This window comes from Notolepis coatsorum, assembly GCF_963971535.1.
Source record: "Notolepis coatsorum genome assembly, chromosome: 8".
Lineage (NCBI taxonomy): Eukaryota > Metazoa > Chordata > Actinopteri > Aulopiformes > Paralepididae > Notolepis > Notolepis coatsorum.
In genome coordinates, this window is record NC_140172.1 from 33943639 (window position 1) to 33963621 (window position 19983).

The window sequence follows — 19983 nt, forward strand, 5'->3', positions numbered from 1 at the left end:
TGCGAGGAGGGGTACTGGTTCAGCGGACTTTTGAACCTTCGCAGCGGCCGCGCGAGGGGGCAGGTCTGTGGAACCAGAATCTATCTTCGCATTGCAGTTTCAGACTAATGCGTTGACGATTAGATGGATGTATCTAGTTCATTAACGATAGACGGGTGTTATGTTATATTATATTATTATGTTATGCTATATAAGCAGTTGTAGGAGCGGGTATTATATTATTGTATTGTGCTATATAGGAGGCGTGGGTACCTGACTTCTCGTCGCGACCACTCTGGACACCGCCGTGCGCACTGCTGACGCACGACTCATGGGCTGGAAGCAGTCGTTTTCGTTTTGGTTGGGTACAGAGGCATATTCACATAAATATTGTACACTCAATGTCTGCGTTATTACCACACGTATAGATGCTGTTGAACCAGCAATCTTTATTTTTTGTAATGCGAGTTAACCGTATTGCGGGGTACAGCCGCGCTGATCATCATTCTATGATAAATTCTGACATTCTAATTGGATATATGATAGCGGGTTATATATGCAAGATGGACAATGGAACACTGGAACTGGGAATATTTGGAGGCACAGTTCGCTTTCAATGCAAACCCGCGAGTGTCTGAGGGCGCCGTTGCGTCCTACAGGGTTCACGTATTACATGAGCATGAGTAAACGTATTATTGATAAACGCAAGGCACAAGGACCGTAGAGTATAATATGCCTAGTGGGACGATACAGATATAATTTTCGTCGTTCATTTGTTTGGCTCTGAAAAACGTAACCTTCCATGGAATGAAATATACCAAAGGAATTGCTTTGATTCCGGACTTAGGGTCCAGTTCGTTGCATGCCGATTAAAGACCCCCTAAAGAGGTCCTGCGTTATATTATTACATAATTATAGTTACACGCACAGTGTGCGGACTGCATGACATACAAAGGGCTAAGGGGAGAGAAGGACTTTCGTCTTGTTTGCATCAGGGTCCCCCGTTTTCAATTAGTCATAATCAACCAGTTGTTGTTGTTATTATTATTTCTTTGGTCCGAGGCGCGGGGACTGTTAGTGCCGCTTGCGGTACGTAACGTTGCGGGAGACGCACATAGTTCACACAGGACTGCATTGATGGAGAGACGCACGTATTGGTGTATAGGGCAGGCATGCAACAGGGAGCCGCCGCGGGCTGTTCATTCGTTGTTTTCTTTTGCGCTCGGTTCAGCCGACATCCTCGTCTTATTACCCGGCCCGGGGAAGAACGATATGCGCCGGGCGCGTTGTCAGGATGGGGGGTGTGTGACATTGACAAGCGGTCACTGCACTAATCGTAGAACGTTATGTTACTGGGATTGGGATAAGGATGCTGCAATTATTATAAATTGGAGGACCAGAGGTGTTTTGTGTTTTTTCATTTGATAAATAGGTGAAGTTTTGATTTGTGCTTGCAGCGCCGCCACGCTCTGATGCGAGACAAAGCATGCGTTTCGCTATCTATATAACGGCGAATTAGTGAGCGACCATGAATCATAATTATAGGAATTTGACCCATTATTTGATTTTTATTAGTCTTCCTGGGGTCCACCAGGAACGGTAATTATTATTGCGATTCTTTGTTTTTTAGAGATGGTACCAGACACATATTGCATGATGGTGAGATCGGGTTGAATGAAATTACGTGCGTGCACGGTGGCGGAAGAACAAAAGTGGACCAATGAATGGATGAGTGAATGAAAACTTTATTTGACGGATTGCGGAATGGGTACGATACAGTGCGGCTCAATACGTACAATTGTTGGGGGGATGCAGACCTGAGAAGGGCGTTTGTCTTGTTTCCATCAGGGTCTCCCACATATTTTGTATACTTTATAATAACCATATAGCCTGTGTTAAGGGAGACACGATGTGAACCTCTCTTTGTTTACTTTCAATGAAACCATAAAGCAGCCCCCAGAAGACCGATACGATTTGATAAGGGATTTAAAAATGTCCAGCGCCTGTAATATTTAATCACGACATCACGAACAGGACGCAAGCATGTTTATGGGATTCAAGAATGTTAATATTTGTTCCACTAGCACGTATTCTAAGTGGCTCTAGGCGGTCGGATGTCTGGATTCTAAAATGCGACTGTTGCCTTATGATGCCTCGTGAGGTGGAAAGACGGGAAGGGTTTGCGTGTAGGATAAATATAATGAGTTGTGTTTTTGAGTCATAAGTCTTCTGAGGACGGGGGTAATTACGGCAGTAGGGTTTCTTTGTTAACAGATGTGGAGCTCGTCTGATTGCTGTCACTGTGGCGAGCTGTAGAAGGTCCTATAGTCATATGCGCGCGCGTGTGTGTTTAACATTTGAATAATTGGGCATAATTCTAATGAGAATTACTCCTTGTCCATTACTTATTCATTAATTAATTTATATTAATGAATGTCTTAAATGTTCAGTCTGTAGCTGATGCTGAAGGCAGGTCTGTCTTCTAAAGGCGGTTTTGATCTCCATAATATAGGACTGGATATATTTATAGCATCTTTAAAAACCACAGAACAGAAACAATTTTTTTTTAAAGCGTAGAAGATAATAGAAACACATATTAGGCCTGTATACATTATACAACCATACATATTATAAACGATTAGGGATTATTTTTAAATTGGATCTGCTGTAAATACAGCTGAGGTTTGGTGGCAGGTTAATCCAAGGAGTAAATGCTCTACAAGTAAAATATATCCTTGGAGCGCTCTGGTGTACTGCTCATGCACAGTATTACAAATAACTATCTGTTTATGTATGGATACAGGAGTTTTTACTGCTCATGACCAACTTGGACAGCATGAGTGTATTATAGGACAATCTATCTTCAACATTAGACCAAGAGAGGCGCGCGGCGGGCATGCATGCGGCTCACATTAGACCTTGGTCAGCAGCCCATGTACAGTACTAACCGTGCTGCCCAGTTCGGGGCAACCTGGAGTTTACAGAGGTCACCGCTTCTATCTGACATGAGTACGTCTCCTGGGAATACCGATTGCTCTTCCCATTTTTAAGAAAAATAAAGACAATAATTAATATGCTGAGATCAAGACAGAGTGCTGTCCAGCTTCACTCCAAAGTGATTAGTACTTTCGACTTGTTGAACTGCAGAACTACACGAGTTTAAATGAATCTTTGGATACTTGCAGAGTCCTGGTTTCACCCCCCCCCCCCCTCTCTCTCTCTCTCTCTCTCTCTCTCTCACTGGCACAGCGGAGCACTCAGAGGTCTTAATCCATAAATACTCACACACAAAGGCACAGTCATGAGCGAATAGCTTTAACTCAACTAATTTGACACGAAATGCCACAAGTAACTAAATTATGACTTGACTAAGATTACCCCAAGATTGGGGGATGAGGCCAGGTAGGGTTTAAGTACCAGCGATGAGACACGCATCAATAGATCTTTTTACGGTGTGCATTGTTGTGTGATGGTACAGAGTGGACGCGTCCCTCTCTCTCTCTCTCTTGCGTCCGACGAGTCATGTGTCTGTGTTTTGTAATCGGACTGACAGATGGCTGGACGTGCACGCCGAGGGACAGGGGGCGCAGAGCAACAGCGGATCCTCGCGTGCTGCTTTGCCTGCGGGAGGCCCGGCCATTGGGCTCGGAACTGTTGGGAAAGGGGAATCCGCGAGGGGGGTCTAGTGTTTGGCCCCTTTTCACAACAAGGTTATCACCAGCGGGTCCAGCCCCGACACACACGGGCTTCTGCAAGCTCTGACGCACACGCTGATGTTCTCGCTGGCACACGCCCGTACACTGGCGCGCACGATCACGACACGCACACACACACACATACACACACACACACGCACGTTGTCTGCACGCATACACAACCTGTTACGAACACAGGCACGCATACACACACACACTCTGACACGCACACACGTACACTGACACATGAACACACGGACACTGATACACACACGGGCTGACTGCGCGCACATCACACGCGACACTCCGCTTCGTTCTCTCTCCCTATTTGCTCCTTATTTTACGTTATTTTAATTTTTTGGGTTTAGATTTTGTGTTGTTTTTTCTTTTTTACTCTTTTTAGGTTTTGAGTCTGGGTCGTTTTAAGTATGCCGTTTTATTATAAATCTCTGTCTGGATGTCATTTTAATGTGTTGGATTTGGGAATAATGTTGGCGGGGAAGGCCGCTGTTCTATTCTTCTCTCCCTCTTACTGTTCTCTCCCCTTTTTTCTTTTTCTCTCCCATCCCTCTTCAAGGAAGATGTCTGAACAAATTATACAGAAGTGGAGGTCGTGTGAACCGGGTAGCGTAGGCCAGGTATTGGGGGCCACGCATTCACGTTGGCTGGGTAAGGTCGCTGACGGAGGAAGACGCAAAGCCAGTACGAGATTTGTAAAGTGGGCTGGGAGGGTGCAGGGGATAGGGGTTTTAGGACATTGGACGGCAACGGCACCGGCAAAGATTGAGCTCAGTGCGTGCGCGACTCAGGCGGCCACTAGAGTGGCGACTGCCACCGCTGTTTTGGAAGGGACGAAATCCTTCGAGTTCAAAGCTATGTCTAGAGCTAAACGGGGACTAGCGGAGGCCGAGACATTCCTGGCTGACTGCTCCTGTTTTCTGGGGGAGGTTGAGTGGACTATAGAAATCTGTGTCTCGTGTGGCATGCCTAGTCATCGGTTCAGGGAATGTCCGACACGAGGCTGTTTTTTGTGTGCTGATCCTAGGTGCCGCGGAAAGGAATTGTACACAGTGACAAGTAGATCAGGTATGCCGATAGGTAGGACGGCTCAGCACGAGGGGGGCGATCCCCATTGACCTCTATCATGTTCTCTCTCTCCTAGGCCTAGGGGGGAGTAATGGCAGACAGGGAGAATGGCCGCTAATATGTTTGGTTGCCTAAATACGATACTAAGTGCATGTCTGTCTGTGGGTGCATGGTTCTGCGTTTATGATTCCAACTAAAACATTAACTAATTTTGTTTGTCATGGTTTATTGGGAGGTGCATGGGGTACATGTGTGTCCTGAAGTGTGGGTGTGAAGCGTATGTTTGGGTCGATTACTGCATGTTTCTATGATTGTGGTAGGAGACTGGATGTTGTTGCATGTTTCTTTTTCTCCCTTTTTCCTGCTCTCCTCTAGGGAGGCCGTGACCCATCAATCATGCTGGTATATACCCCTGGTCTGTAAAATGCTGTATAACTCAGTAGAATACTGTATACTCATTAGAATATATATGCTCATTGGAATACTGTATGCTCGGTAGACTACTGTATGCTCAATAGATTAGATCTGCGTTATGAATGCACTGATATAGGACGGTGTGTGTTTTGTTTGGGGGTTTGATTTGATTTATGCAATGTGTTATGTTGGAATATGTGTTTCTGATTTTTGTCCTTTCTTGTTTTTTTTTTTTCTCATTTGTGAAATATATGTGTAATGAGCACGGAGGGTGACGCTGATGAGCCGGAACTGGGAACCTGAGAGTTAAGTGGTTCTTTACACATTTTGTATGAGTTTCAGTCAATGGGTTTTCTCATGGAAAATTGTAAACGGCTTGTAGTTGTCGAGTAAGCTGTGGTATTTTGTGTGCTTTTGTTTCTTCCACGGGCTGTCGGGCTGGGGAGTGGCTGAGCGACCGAGGATGCGATGGGGGAACGGTCAGCTGTCGTCCGCTTCCTTGGGGACGCTGTGGTCATGATGAGAACCGTACCGAGGCCCTTCTCCTCTCCAAATACCTCTGCCGGTGGTGACGGAACTGATCTTGGGGTGGAATTGCCTTAAGGTGGGTTCTGGATGCCCCGGACGATATCGCGGGCTGTCGCTCGATGATCGCCTGAAAATGTAGGGCTGGGGCCGAATTGAGGGGGAGGGGCCGGTGACAGGACTTCGGCCTGGATTCGGTGTGGTGCAGTGTCCTCTGGGGGTGATGGCTGACTGACGATGATGGAGTGTCGTTGGAGTGTCGTTCGGCGCTCTCTGCCTGGTGGCCTGCGGGGTGTGGACTCAGCAACTGAATTGGACTCGACAACTGGATAAATTACTGGGCTGAAATAATTAATTGGAATGAGAGTATTGGAATAGTAGGTGAGAAAGTATGAATTGATTGAAATTATGCAAAATGTGGCTGGACTAAAATTGGACCGTCTTGAGATATGATTGATATTGTGCAGAATAATACTGAACTGTCTGATCTGTCTTATCCGTATTTCAAAGATGTACGTTGTGCGAGGGTGTCATGCATCATTTCCGTCATGCATCATTTCCATGTTTTACAGATCCTGGTTAATGTTAGAGTGGACTACTTTATTTTTTGTTGTTTTTATTCCTCTGTAAGGTTATGGCAATGAGTTTTTGTTTATTCCTCTGTAAACGGTTCGCTCCACTCTCTTCCCCTCTGGGTCATCTGCCCACCTGCGATCCCTCCTGTCATAAGACTCTGGACTCTACCGGGGGGGGGGGGGGGGGGCAGTCGTCTCGGAGGACATCCTTCTTCTACTCCTCCTCCCCCGTTTATCCCCCACTGACTGTGCGGGAAGTGTGGAGCTGTCCGTTGCCACGTGTTGATATCCAGATAATGGGAGGGGGCTGTGCCTGGCCTCTCCTCACCGGATGTCACGGACTCTCCTGTACCTGGTGCCGGGAGAAGACGCCTCGTGTTATAGGCCTCTAGCCTGTTCTGTCTCCTATTCTACTCTCTCTCTCATCTCTCTGTACCCGCACCAATTCATCTCTCTCCTCTGGGCCCCCCATTGTATGTGGTCACACTCCACAAGGTTGCGTACAAGTCTGATGTGTAGAGCTGTGATCCATTCGTTTTCTTTTGTATTTTTCAATTTTTTAGGGATGTTTTGTTATACGCTATTATGTTTTGATATACACTATTATGTTTTATTATACGCTGTTATGTTTTATTATACGCTGTTATGTTTTTTTATGCACCGTTATGTTTTATTATGCGCTGTACTGTTAATGTACACTGTTATGTTATGTTTGACAAACTCACAGTGAGTCTGATGTGCTGTGAGCTGCGCCAAGGGCCGTTACCATAATAGCGAGACTATGGGACGATGTGTGCCTTTTATCCTCCAGTTATGTCGTAGTATTAAGCATGTTATTGTTCATGTGTTCTTTATTGGCCGTACATTCTGGGCCGTGGTTTGTCTCTGGAGGTTTTTTGGCCACATGCAGGACTCTGTTTGATGAAACCAGTAGAGAGGTTGATGATTGTGCCATTTCTCTATTGACTCTTGTGGGTCGGCCGGTTGGGTGTATTTTTTATTATGTGGTTGTTTGTTGATAATTTTGCTTAAGGTCCCCCTTCTATTTCATTTTTTCCCTACCTGTAGGTAGGGAAAGGGGGGACTGATGAAATATGACACGTATCATGTAATTTTATAAGCGGAGACATTCTCCCATCACTACACTATATAAAGCTTGTTTACGTCTCTCTCTCAGACAGAGGGCCACTCACAGATCAGTGACCTGCAAGCTGACCCCTGGTACATGGTACCGTTCCTCTCACACAAGCATACTCATAGGACAAGCTCACACACACACACATCCACACCCTCAAAGCACACACACACACAAACCTACACACACACACCTACACACACACACACACCCTGGTACTGACCGGCACTAGATAAGGCCGGATCACATAAATTACCAGGATGCCACAAGCCGGATGAAATACGACTGGGTCATTCAGTGGTCACGAAGTCCAGTCTCCATTAAATCACAGATCGTTATCCTAGACCCACACATGCACCTACTTACACGTAAACGTGCGCTACATGCACTCATGCACGCCGGACATACAAGCTGACCAATACACACAGACACACAACGTGCACGCAGGACGAGGACCACAACCACACTGGTCGATTGGGGGTCCAATAAAACACCCTGACAGAGAAGAGACTTGACTTCACTTCACTTCTTCTGCTTTGACTTCGACTGGACACAGACTGGACGGAGGAAACATGCTGGACTGACACAATGACTTGACTTTTATACTTTCCTTTAATATACTCAACCGGCCGGTTGTAACAATCTCTAGATGTCAATTGTACCTTGCTAATTTACTTTTATGTTAAACTGTTTATAATAAATACCTTCAAAAGTGTTTCATCTCTTATATTTTTAAGTATAGTTTACAACTTTCACGTTTGAATCTAAAACGTGACACAGGTGAGGCTAAGCTAGCCTTCTTAGCACTACTAGCTCTCCGAGACCTACGCGCAGCGCGAGCTACGCTAGCAGACGGAGCTAACATGCTAGCAGACGGAGATACTGAGGTCTTACTTGCGGGGGAGGGCATGCTGGAAGCCGTGGCTTCGCTGGGGGCAGAGGACCAGAGCGCCCGAATCATCAGTCCCAGCTGCCGGTCATGTTCAGAGCGGAAATCTCCCTCGAAGAAACACTCCACGGTGAGCAGCGCGTCGCTTGCTCGGTCTCTCCCGTTGACCGCTGGGTTCAGGTTAGGTCGCGCCATTCTGTTATGGTGGGTGGCGAGGGGAGGTGAGAGAACCCAAATGCTGGACAATGGTAATGAGAGAGAGGAGGCAGAGTCAACGGAGTAGGTACAATGAAAGGGCTTTACTGCGCAGTAGTCACCAAGGTACACGTTACAGGGGTACAAAACAAAAGCGAACTGTAAGCACGAAAGAAAACCTCAGCAGAGCTGGAAAACGTGGCTAGGAAGCAGGAACGGACTCACGGGGAAATACAGAATAACAAGGCTTTCACGAAGGATAAGCAGAGTAGCACGACAGGATAACACAGGGAGCATCACGGGGGGAACACAGGGTAGGCAGAACACAGCACGGAAGGGTACTGGAACAGGACAGCAAACAATGGCGCGACACTGGTAGACAGGGGGGCGGCACGAATATATACAGAACTAATTAGACTGACAAGAAACAGCTGGGTATGAAGGCTAGGACACACAAGAATAATAATACAAAGAATACATGAGGAGTAGACTAGAGCAATATTACAGGGACAGAAATAATACAATGAATACAAGGACACTAGACTAATAGGCAGACATCTGAACATACTGGGGAGCACACAGGACCGATAACAAATACAAGGGGAACACATTAATACACACATCCAATAATCTCCAGACAAAGAGTAGGCACTCCTGCAGTACCGCAAACAGAGCGCCAGAGGGTGGCAGAGGATTGTCTGTGTCAGATTATGACACCTGTGGCAGGGAGGGAGGCTTTGTTTCCCTTTGAGCAGCAGCAGCTCCTTTTTGCAAGTCTGAGTTCCTCCCACTTGACACTCTTGAACTGTTCCTTGATCCCATTGTTTCAAGTACATGGGCTTTTGCATTTGCTGCTGCCAGCTGTGTTTCCATTTCTAGTTGCTCCAGTTGCATTCTGAGTGAATTGTTCTTGTTGTGCCTCATTTTCTCTTCTGAGTTGTTCTAGTTGCCTCCAGTTTATGTTTTTTGTTTAAGGCAGCAACCTTTTCCATTATAGCAGCCTTTTCAGCCTGAGCTATATATAATACGAGCAAATGATGTGGAAGATGCTTTTGATGCAATGGATTTGTGTGTGGCTCTTGATTTTGAAGCATTTGATACACTGTCATGAGGTCCAATATCATCAGAATTGACATCACTCAGTCTTTCACCTTCAGTAGTGACCTGTGTTTCCTTTTCAACAGTGACATGTGTTTGCTGTTCCACTTCTGATAGTCACAGCCAGGGGCGTGGGGGGGGGGGGGGGGGGGGGTAGCTTAGGATGATTCCAAGGGCCCAGCACTGGGGGGGCCCAATTTTTTATTTTTTTTACTAGACATCACTCAGGTGTATTATTGATGCTCTCATTGTTTCTGAAGTGTGTGTGTGTGTGTGTGTGTGTGTGTGTGTGTGTGTGTGTGTGTGTGTGTGTGTGTGTGTGTGTGTGTGTGTGTGTGTGTGTGTGTGTGTGTGTGTGTGTGTGTGTGTGTGTGTGTGTGTGTGTGTGTGTGTCAGGGGCGGAGCTAGGGGGTGGCTACCTGGGCTCAAGCCCCGGATGTATTCTGAAAAGCCCTGAATCTATTAAAAAAATAAAAAATAAAAAATAATAATAATAATAAATGATTTTTTTTTTTTTTTTTTTTAACAATTCATCATTGTTACATGAAAATATGTTTGCACCAGATTTAGCAGAAGCTAATTTCCATCTGTGGTCTATCCAGCTGCTAACTGTATTTGAGTGAGTTAAGTCTTGGTGTTATGGTAGACTCAGACCTAAGCTTTAAATCACAATCAACAAGTTGACAAAAACTTAATTCTTCCACCTTAGAAACATAGCTAAAGTACGGCCATTTATAAATCAAAAGGACGCTGAAAACCAGATCCATGCCTTTATCTCAAGCCAACTCGACTACTGTAATGCACTCCTTATCGGCCTCCCGAAAAAATACGATGATAACTATTTTATTGCAATGCACTATTGCATTATTTTATTCTATTTTACTAACTATTTTATTGCACTGCACTATTTTACTTTGTATCAGTGAATCATAGACGCCTGGCCATAAGAGCATTCGGAGCATCTCTGCTCTCCCACTATTGAACTTGGGGGAGCAAAGGTATGATCTTGCTCCACCACTTTTTGATTATATGAAAAATATGATATATCCCCCCCCCCAATATATAAATCTAACCATAACTACGTTATGGTTAACTGAGTTTTATAGTGAAAAGAGCAGCTTTATTGGTCAAGATTGAAGGCTCTATATTGCAGGAAATTGTACGTACAGGTTAATTAAATTCAAAAAAATTCTGTCGTGGAGGGGGTCGTGTCTGACCCCCTCCTACCCACCCCTTGCTTGCCCAAAAAAAAAAAAAAAAAAAAAAAGGGGCCCATCTGGGCTAAGCCCCGGATCTCCTACAATCCTAAATCCGCCCCTGGTGTGTGTGTGTGTGTGTGAGAGATATATAGAGAGAGAGGGGGGGCTTTGATAGACTATTGCATTGGTCCATTCATTGAAGATGAACGCAATGCGACATCCTTTACTAGCCTCACCCACCAACAGTGCAGGTGCTGAACTGCTGATCCGAATGTATAGGTAAAAACCATATTATGCGACGTTTTCATCAATAAAAAAATTGCCACTGGGGGCCTACAAATACATTCTTTCATGGGGCCCAGAATCTGGAGCTACACCCCTGGCCACAGATGTACATCCTGTATAAAACCTTCTAGAATGTCAATTTTTGGTTGAAACCATTTGTTTTGCCTTTCAATTTCCTCTTCAGGTAATGGTAAAATCATCAATGATGAATGAGTTTCCTTTGCTTCATCACACAGATTGGTTACAAATGGCGTTTTACTGCATTTGCATTTTCATTTGACTTCATGAGCTCTTTCAATGCATCTCTTGATTTAGCAGCCTTCTTAACACACAATACTATTGTCTTCTGACGGTTTTCAACTGACATTTCCAAGCCTTTAGTGGTAAACTTGCAAATTCGTTTTTCCCTTTCAGGATCCTGTCCAACATTGCCATCTTGTGGCTGGGCATCGCTATTGCCACCAGACATGATAGTTCATTCACAGATTTCCAACAGCTTATTCACAACTCATCCAGTAGAGCTGCGCAGGTGTTTCCAATCACCCCAATCAGCAACCACGTTGGCTGTGAAACAATCTGTCCTTCTGAAGCCTTTGATCTGATGTCCTAGTTTCACTCATGGCTGTAGAGCGTCGTTCTTACTTTATACATTTATACATTTTTCACATTAACATTAACAGCTTAAAAAACAAATTGGATGAAATCAAACAATTATTCATAAATGGTAAGGCAAACATACTGTGCTTCTCAGAAACTAAGCTTGACGATTCTGTAAAAGATCCAGAGATAGAGATTGAGAACTACTCAATAATCAGGAATGATAGGAACAAACATGGAGGTGGTGTCTGTGTGTACATACACAAGGACACCAAATTCATCAACAGAAATGACCTGAATCATAAATCAATTGAAACTGTATGGGTGGAAATCCTATTCGAAAGGGCGAAATCCCTACTGGTTGGCACAGTCTACAGGCCGCCAGATCATAGTGGCTTTTATGATACACTGGATGGGTGTTTAGCTGGAGTTGAGGATGTAGACAAAATTCTTATTGGAGACTGGAACACGGATATGCAACGAAAAGATGCACCCGTCTTCAAGTCATTCAGTAGGTTTTGTGATCTGCACGGCCTCAGCCAGCTAATCACCCAACCCACACGTGTATGTGAATCAACTCAGACTACCATTGACCTCATTCTGACCTCCGACAAGTCCAAAATCTCCAATAAAGGGGTTATAGCATGCGGGTTAAGTGATCATTATATGATATTCTGTACCCGCAAAAAACTAAAACAAAAGGCTGGCTGCCACAAAACAGTCACATCTAGAGACCTCAAAACCTACTCTAGCAAGGCCTTCAACCTTGAACTGGAGAGTCTGGACTGGTCAGATGAACTCAATGGTACACTGGTTGAAGAAACATGGCTTGGTTTCAAAACCAAATTCTCAACAATACTAAACGACATGGCCCCCTAAGAACCACCAGGGTAAAAAATCGCGCTGAGCCGTGGATGCACTCCGAAATACTGGCCGCTATGAAAACCAGAGACAAAAAATGCTCTGAGTTTCGTAAAAGTCAGTCAAAGCTTACTAAAAGCACGAGCAGTGAACTCCAAGCCCACGTGACTGAACTCAAACTAGAAAGAAACAGACTAAGAAACGACGTAAACTCCATGATAAAAACTGCAAAAAAGAATTTCATCAATGACAAAACTGAGGAAAACAAAAACAAACCACGTGAACTTTGGAAATTACTCAATAATCAACTAGGATGCAGTAAAAAACTTAAAACCAGATTCTCAAACATAAACATAAAAACGGACAACACGCTCATCACAGACAAGCTGGATGTAGCCAATTACTTAAACATTTTCTTCACAAACATAGCCACAACACTGGTAAACAAACTACCCTCCCACTCAGGGCTTTATGGGGTAGAACACATAGTAGCTTACTACAAAAACCTAGGGGTCCGCAAGGACGACTTCAAGCTGGAAATGGTAACAACAGATGAGGTACTCAATAAACTGAGCGCCCTCCAACCTAACAAGGCCACTGGCCACGACAACATCCCTTCCAGAGAGACTCAGCAGCCGCCATCACCCCAATCATCACACACATAATAAACCTCTCCATAAAACAGGGACACGTCCCCAAGGACTTCAAAATTGCGAGGGTGACCCCTCTGCACAAAAAGGGCAGCAAATTAGACCCAGGCAACTACCGCCCTGTTTCTATTCTCACCTCCATCTCGAAAGTCATGGAAAAAATAGTCTACGAACAGGTCGAAAAGTACCTAGCGGAAAAAAATCTAATCTACGAATTCCAATCTGGCTTCAGAACATCCCACTCCACTGACACATGCCTTCTCTATTTGAATGACCACATCAAACAAGAGGTGGACGCAGGCAAATACTGCGGCATGGTCATGCTGGACCTACAAAAGGCCTTTGACACGGTCAATCACTCCATTCTGATTGACAAGCTAAAAGCAATTGGTTTTGATAGTCTATCAGTGAGCTGGATGCAATCCTACCTTGAGGGGAGGGAACAGATGGTGGAGGTAAACGGTACCCTATCCCCCCCCCTCACAGTGAGCTGTGGTGTTCCACAAGGAAGCATACTAGGACCGCTACTGTTCCTAATTTATGCAAATGACATGTCGTCAGCTTGTGACTGCAACTTGTTCCTGTTTGCGGACGACTCAGCCCTGCTGGTCTCTGACAAGAACAAGTTACAGGTTGAAAAAACCCTCAGCTCGGAACTAGGCAGAATCTGCATATGGCTCGCTGATAACAAACTATCATTACACATGGGCAAAACAGAGTCCATTCTCTTCGGTTCAAATAACAAACTCAGCAAGACCGACGGCTTCTCAGTTACAGTGGGTGACAATATTGTCACAAGGAAAGATGAAATTACCTACCTGGGTTCCATCCTAGAGGCTAATCTCTCCTGTGACAAAATGGCATCCAATGTAATAAAAAAAGTCAACCAACGAACTCGATTCTTGTACCGGATCTCCTCTCTGGTAAACAAGAATACCCTGAAGACTCTGGCAGGAGCACTCATTCAGGGGTACTACGACTATGCTTGCACCTCATGGTACCAAAGCACCTCAAAGGCGCTAAAAACAAAATTACAAACATCTCAAAACAAACTAGTCAGACTACTGCTTGACCTTACTCCTAGAACCCACCTCACCCCTGCCCACTTTGACAACCTAGGATGGCTTAGAGTAGATGACAGAGTACAGCAACTTGCAATGGGCCTGGTCTACAAGATACACTACACGACCAAGGTACCCATGTACATGTCGAAATACTTCCCAAGGGTCAGTGAATACCACGATCACAACACCAGAGGGAGCTCCACAAATCATGTTAAACCCAGATTCGGCTCAAACAAGGGACTAAACACGTTTCGCAATTATGCCACATCAATGTGGAACGCCCTACCCAAAGCTGTAAAGGAATGTGGATCACTACCCACTTTCAAAACCTCTCTCAAGGGACACCTACGGGAGACTGCAATTCAACACTGGCCCCTGTAAATATCCTAACCCAACCCCCTCCAATGTACAGTCATTTACCTAGTATGGTTTTGTCAATAGTCCAATGTACAATTTTGTTTGTTTGTACAGTGCCCCCCCCCCCCCCCCCCCTCAATGTACAGTTTTGCTTGTATATACAGTGTGCCCCCCCCCCCCCCCCCCAACCACCTCCAATGTAGATTACCCAGTATGGCTGTCAATATCCCAGTGTACCCAACCCCCCCCCACCCAACCTCCTCCAATGTACAGTTTCTACGTCAAATGTATATACTCCCTTTTCCTGACTCCTTCTGTATCACAAACAGTACTGTATTTGCAAATCTGGTATGTCATAAATGTATAGATGTAGCAGTACTGACTATCTGTATGTCATGTATGTCATATATGTCCTGATGAATTGAAAATGGGGGACCCTGATGTAAACAAGACGAAAGTCTTTCTCTGGTCTGCATCCCCTTAACAATTGTGTGTATTGAGCTGTACTGTATTGTACCCATTCTGCAATCTGTTAATAAAGTTTTCAATCAATCAATCAATCAAACTTGAATGTAACGGCAAATTTCCATGTTCCAATGTCCTGTTTTACCTTGCACGTTACTTCACAGCCAGGTAGGGTATGGGAGTGACGCAGTAGACACAGCAACACACACAGATGGATGTCCAGTCATGATTCCAGGTTTAGGTGTATTTATTGCTTGAAGTTGCAGTTGTACATTCCATTAATGCCAGTGTGGGTTCTGTAGGGATTATATGTTATTCTGTATTTATTTGATATCTCTTTCTGCTTCTGGCTGCTGAGCTGGTGAGCTGCTGGTAAGAACGGTGTGCCCCTCACTACCTGTGTCCTAACTAATTACTGCACCTGTACACCTGCACCCTAAATACATGACCAGTGCTGTTGTCTAATGTAAAACCCACCACCAGGTGTCCAATAATAATATTACAAATAATAATAAATAATATGCCACCATCATAATGGCTCCTACAGATTGATTGATTGATTGAAAACCTTATTAACAGATTGCGGAATGTGTACAATACAGTACGGCTCAATACAAACAATTGTTAAGAGGATGCAGACCAGAAAAATACTTTCGTCTTGTTTACATCAGGGTCCCCCATTTTCAATTCATCAAGACATTTATGACATACAGATATACAGTACTGTTTCATCAAGAACATTTATGACATACAAGACATAATACACAATATACAGTACTGTTTAAGAGAAAGAGATCTTAAAAGAAAATATATACATTTGAAGGGGAGGAAACTGTACATTGTAGGGGGTTGGGTGGGTGGGTGGTTGGGGGGGGGTTTGGACATTTACAATTGCAGCCACCCGTAGGTGCTCTTTGAGAGTTGTTTTGAAGGATCGTGGTCATGGAATTCACTGACCTTTGGGAAGTATTGCGACATGTACATGGGTATCTTAGTGGTGTAGTGTATCTTGTAGACCAGGCCCATTGCAAGTTGCTGTACTCTGTCGTCTACTCTAAGCCATCCTATGTTGTCAAAATGGGCAGGGGTAAGGTGGGTTACGAGTTTCCTACGAGTTTCATATGTAAACCAGGGAGTTTGATTTTGCAGACCATGTTTCTTTTTAGGCTTGAGAGGAGCGACAGTGTCAAGCGTGCTACGAAGGGCGGCGTTAAGCTTATCTGTATCTTTTTCATGTCTGGTCATTTTTAGCATGGTGTTATTCACTGTCAAAGATGCAAAGAAAAATCATAATTAATATTCTCCTTTGTTGCATCACAATTTACTCAGGCCTAGTAACAGACACAATATTCCTGACACTGGGAATACATTCCATGAGATCCATAGATGTCCCTAGATACCAAGAACAATGGACCCTGTAGAAGTGGAGCAATCTTCCATTTACTTAGGTATGTATTTTAGGCGGATTTTCAGAAAATATGGCTAGGACTTAACAGGTTAAACGTGCACTGGGTCCATAACAATGAAGACATTGTACACACTACATTGTGCTTATTCCACTATACCTTGCTGAGTCTAAAGTCCTCAGTCTAAAGAACCAAAAACCTTCTTCAGCGGTAATGTTTTCTCTGAATTCTAGAACTCTCTATACACTAGAATTCTATATAGACCGTTGTGATGTGACAACAATAACATTCTAAAAGGACCCACATTTTATTTCCTGTTGCAATGTTCGCTAATGGAATAGTTGACAGGAAATACACTTGGGTCCAAACTGTTCCCTAGCAACAGATATATCTTTCAGTTGCCAGTAGCCATTGTGACATCTTCATTATAATGCTCGATGTGAGATTATACACCAATCCAACTTCAAGGGTTAAGGGGGCATTTAGCAGATTTCTAAGCTGAATCATTGAGAGCTCAGCCGCATCACCTCCCGAGTTCCACATCATTCGGTGGAGTTTCTCATCAGAACGATATAGGATTCAGGTTAAAAATCAATGAAATGCCCCTTTACAGTAAGACGTATTGAAGGCTGGGTATGTAAAACAAGACAAGAGCAACTGTTTAAACAAATCACTGTATCTTTATTCCACCTTCATTAATACATCCATGATATTTTAAACCGTTGTTTTTATTTGAAAAAACTATTTTATATGTGCCACAGAATAATATGAATAAGCTCTATGTGCTCAACAGCATAATTCCTTCATAAGGTTTGTAGGGTATACTTGCCAGCAAAGTAAAGTTTAAATACATCATCAATGGAACACTGAGCTGATGGGAATGGGAATTTACATAAAATGTTAATAAATAAAGAGAAATACTGAATATTGGTGGCAGGATGTCACAATCAAGATGAAATACAATTCCAATGGAAACATCATGACTGACGTTTTTAACTGAACATGTGAGAGATGCAGTGTGACATTTGTTTTAAAGGGACAATTCACCCAAAATGTAAATAAAAAACAAAACATTTCCCCTTCTCTATCCATCCTGATAGTTTGGTGTGATTTGCCTAGTTTTGGAGATATCTGCCGTAGAGATGTCTGCTGTCACTCCGATACAATGGGCTGACCCCTATTAGTCGAATAGTCGAATAATCGATCGAAAGGATCCGTAGTCGACTGCCAACCTCTTATTCGAATGCAAAAAAAAATATATATATATATATTTTTAAATGAATTAATTAATAAAAAAAAAATGTTGTATCATTCTTTCCAAAAGAAAAGAGGCCTAGAAGCGTGGCTAACGCTAATGGCACGCATACCAGAGGCTAACTGCCTAAGAAAACAGGCACAGAGGCACTGAAAGAGGATTTCACCCATCTAATGAACACACTAGACTAGACAAATATCAAGATGTATCCATCAGTGGACCAATTGCATGCTTTTGCAGAGGACAAGAAGCCTTCTGGTGACTCCTTCAGACATTAAGCACCCCCCACAGCCCAAATGGAATGATAAAAAATATATATATACTTTAAAAAAATAAAAATAAAAATTTCATAGTCGACTATCGGCTAATTTCGGCCAATCAAAGTCGACTATCCAAATCCTTAGTCGGGGACAGCGCATTCGGTTTTAGTGTAATATAGAGAAATATATTTGAAATTTAAAGAAATGTCTCTTTCCAGAAATCATGACCCGGTTTCTCAAGATAATCCACAGATTTTGTGAGCAGTTTCATGTAGGAACAATTTTCTACTGAAGTACACCTTACATACATAATAATAATAATAATAATAATAATAATAATAATAATAATAATAATAATAATAATAATAATAATAATAATAATAATAATAATAATAATAATAATAATAATAATAATAATAATAATTATTATTATTATTATTATTATTATTAATAATAATACATACATACATAATGTATATTATGGTGTACTTTGAAACACAAAGTGAAAAAATATGGATAGCACCCTGGGCAAGAAGAAATATATGCTTTTTAGAATTTTGGGGGAATTTAAAGTGCTGAATTTCCCAGAGCAGAATATCACTTTTCTGTCTGTCAAGACATGAATTATAATAACTGTTACTACTGGACTACTGTTTAACAATAGACCACCTTTATATACATCTACAAAACCCACGACAAGAGTATTTATCTCACAAAACAATGATATGTGGCCGTAATAGATGATTCTATGTTTCAACTTGACAACAAAAACAAAACATAAATCAGCATTCCAGAATGGACCATTTGATTTCCTGTCAGTCATATTAGTCAAACACTGCAACTGGAAATCAACTGCAGTTTTAGCTGTTTCCTAGCAACACAAACATTCCACTGAAACCATCTATGACAGAGTATGTCAATTGTTCTGTTGGCGTATAATCACTCTGAGTGAAGTTATATCATAAGGCACATGTGATTAATTTAATTAGAGTACAAAATCAAGGCTATAAGAAATAAAATAATAAATACCGTACCGGTGAACACAAGCGTATTTAGTAAAAATACAGCTGTTAATCCCCATACACTGATATCTCAGTGTGTTTTTAGTAGCCTATTTTGCCCTGCACTTCCCTGCCCCTCCTGTAGAGGGCAGTGGCGGCCACTAGAATGAAAAACTAAACTAAAAACACTATCACATTAATTTAACACTAGATTCTATGATACAGTAATACAAAGTCCATGCAAAATGACATGCAGTCCCATAAGAACACCTCCCCACTGCCTTTCTATCCTCATCTCTGCTCAAAATCATATGTAGAAATGAGACACCAGTCCACCCCTTCTCTCTCCCCACAAGTCATTCTCACCCACACTTCAGTTTAGCCCTCAGACCATCATCATGATACGCCTGTATCAGCAGTCAGCTATACAATAGCACGGCACCAACGTCACAGGCTAAAGACGGTATACGATAAAAAAATAATAAAACAATATTAAACTCAGTAAAAAGGAATGTGAGAGGTTGTGAGGGGTGAACTGTTGCAGGAATGCCGCTGAGTGGAGCCGTGTTGTTTCTGGATGGAGAGAGGAAGTCTGAGGAGGATAAGAGGAAGTGGTTGAGCGGTCTCCTAGGAGGGGGGTGTTGAAGCATTGTCAGAGAGAAGAGGAGGAGCAGAAGGAGGAGGGGTTGGCAGGAATGCAGAGAAACAGTCCTCTTTCCTTTCACAGTCTTTCCTCTCTTCCCACTCCCTCTCTCTTTTTTTTTAACCACAACCGTTGTCCCTCTCCTCCGGTGACCTGTTGCCACAGCAACCGCTGCATCCATTTCTCGGTTGGTCCTTCAAAATAAAAATAAAAAATATCTATGACAGACTAGTGTGTGTGTGTGTGTGTGTGTGTGTGTGTGTGTGTGTGTGTGTGTGTGTGTGTGTGTGTGTGTGTGTGTGTGTGTGTGTGTGTGTGTGTGTGTGTGTGTGTGTGTGTGTGTGTGCGC

The 19983-nt window shown here is 43.2% G+C and overlaps 1 pseudogene across 1 annotated transcript in view; it reads right to left on the reverse strand.

Annotated features, from left to right (window-relative positions):
• Positions 1-3499: 3499 nt before the first annotated feature.
• The window catches only part of LOC311233391 (large neutral amino acids transporter small subunit 4-like), a 61632-nt pseudogene continuing 45148 nt past the window's right edge, over positions 3500-19983 (reverse strand). Inside the window, exons 10-11 of the transcript in view lie at positions 8304-8494; positions 3500-3630 (exon numbers count right to left, since the gene is read on the reverse strand). The product of the transcript in view is annotated as a large neutral amino acids transporter small subunit 4-like (transcript). The remainder of the gene's footprint in view (positions 3631-8303; positions 8495-19983) is intronic.